The following is a 2,189-nucleotide window of genomic DNA, read 5'->3' as shown; positions in this document are numbered from 1 at the left end:
GCCTACTTCTTATCCCCTGCCCTCCGCGCTTGCCTCTCTCTGTCTCCTCCTTCCCTTTCCCCTCCCTCTCCGCCACGAAGGATTGGTCTAATGACCCAAGGAAATCAAAACCTGCAGTACTAGATGTAGACATGTAGCCATGGTACATTAGTTTGGAATAAGAATATATTCTTACATGGTTATTATGGTCAACTGTTTTCACTGATTGCTTTTGTAAACCTTGCATCATTCGGCATGGTCTTCTTAGATTCCAATGCCACTGGAAGTTCCCCAACTAATTAAAGAACTTTTCATTCTTTAACCACCCCTAATGGCAGTGCACTGAAAAGCAAGTATCATGGCCTGACACGATGGCTGATGAGAGCAACATTTGCTAGAGACAGGGAGGTATGACTGTTACATGTTTCCAGGGGCATGTAAAATGTGTTAATCTTTCTCACAAGTTGCTTGGAGTGTGACCTGTGCCTTTGGCTAGATGCAAGAAGAGCTTGCGACAGCTCATTTCTTTGTAGGCTTTGGCTTGTGATGCCTGCTATTCCAAGGATTTTATGCATGGACATCTAAGTTCGAGGCTTAAAAAACCCTAGTATTGTTCTAGGGACATCATTGCTGAGCAAAGATCTCACCATTCGATGTTTTCGATCGCCTTCGGGCAGATCTGTTCCGCCGCGACCCAAATTGTATTATTGATGTAAGTATTTACGACGATCTTATACAGTTTTGCAGGTACTGAGTTGCAGGAATTATTGTACCTTTCTTTGAAGGTAGGCCAGGACCGCCCCGCCCCGCCCCTGCTGCCACTTCTTCAAGATCGACACCAGTAAGGTAAGGCAACGCAACTAGTTTCTGTGATCTATTTTGTGCTAATTTAAACAATTAGAGTAGCTGTAATTTAGTCACTTGCATAGATGGAGAACACGTCAAAGAGCAGGAAACCAAATGCACAATGGGATCCAACTGCTGCTAAAATTTTTAATGAGATATGTGTGGAACAAGTGTTGGCAAATAATAGACCACAAGGTTGTTTGAACAACAAAGGGTATGCCAATCTTATTGCCCAGTTTAATGAACAGACTGGTAGAAATTACAACCGTTCTCAAATGAAAAATCGTTGGGATGCACTGAAAAATGACTATACAACATGGAAGACACTACTCCTGGCCGCATCTGGTTTAGGGAGAGATCCAAGGACTGGTTCTATTGCAGCTGATGTTGAATGGTGGAAAGAAAAAATAGAGGTATGCAATGTTGTGCTAGGTTCTGTTATATTATATTAGTTCCATGGCTTGATTTTAACTATTAGAACTAATTGTGTTTCAGGCCATGCCCGCATGCAAAAAATTTAGACTTGCTCTATTGGAGAATGAAGAAGATCTTGAAATAATGTTTAGTGGTGCGTCTTGCACCAATGTATATGCTGCTATTCCAGGAGCAAAGGAAGGAACAGCAGGAGCAAAGGAGGGAACATCAGGAGCAAATGAGAGATCAGATGGTACTGACGATGAGGTTGAGGAGGTGCTTCCATTTTCCCCACCAGGAGCAAATGCTAAGAAAAGAGGTGCTGCTCACAAATCCCCAATGAAGAAAACAAAGAAGAATTTTAGAGACTTGCAGTTCAAACGGTTTGTGGATTCATTTGTGGAAAAAGCTAGTTCAAGCAAAACTTCCGCAACTTCATCTCCTAATGATTATGTTAGACAAGAGATAGCAGAAATGTTGGAATCAGTTATTGAGGCTGGAGCATGTGAAGGAAGTGATGAACATTTCTATGCCACACAACTCCTCGTCAAGAAGGAGTACCGTGATGTGTTTTCCACTCTTAAGACCCCAGCTGGGAAGCTTGCATGGCTGAAGAGAACTTGGGAGGAGAGGAAGACACGCTAGACAATACTAGCTTTGCATTGTACCATTAGTATTGTACTTTGATTTTATCTTGTTGCATGATGAACTTGGTTTTGAATGTTGAACCTGATATCAATAATTTATGGCTGATATGAAATATCTTGTATGGTTGTAATCAGTTTTGAAATCTGTGTGTTATTATTAAATATTTTCTAGTGCTGAGGTGCTGCTCATTTATACAGATGGCATTCACTTCAAGCGACTCTAATGAAACTGGGATAGCAAGTAATTCAAGTGAATCAAGTGGTTGGATGTATGAAGCTGCTGCAATTGCAGCTTATGCAATG

General features: G+C 41.4%; 1 pseudogene; it reads left to right on the top strand.

Annotated features, from left to right (window-relative positions):
* Window positions 1–1,100: 1,100 nt before the first annotated feature.
* Window positions 1,101–1,973, top strand: LOC112901578 (annotated as a pseudogene).
* Window positions 1,974–2,189: the final 216 nt, after the last annotated feature.

This window comes from Panicum hallii, chromosome 7 (assembly GCF_002211085.1).
Source record: "Panicum hallii strain FIL2 chromosome 7, PHallii_v3.1, whole genome shotgun sequence".
Lineage (NCBI taxonomy): Eukaryota > Viridiplantae > Streptophyta > Magnoliopsida > Poales > Poaceae > Panicum > Panicum hallii.
Note: the sequence above shows the minus strand (reverse complement) of the source record. Positions and strands in the feature narration are given on the sequence as shown.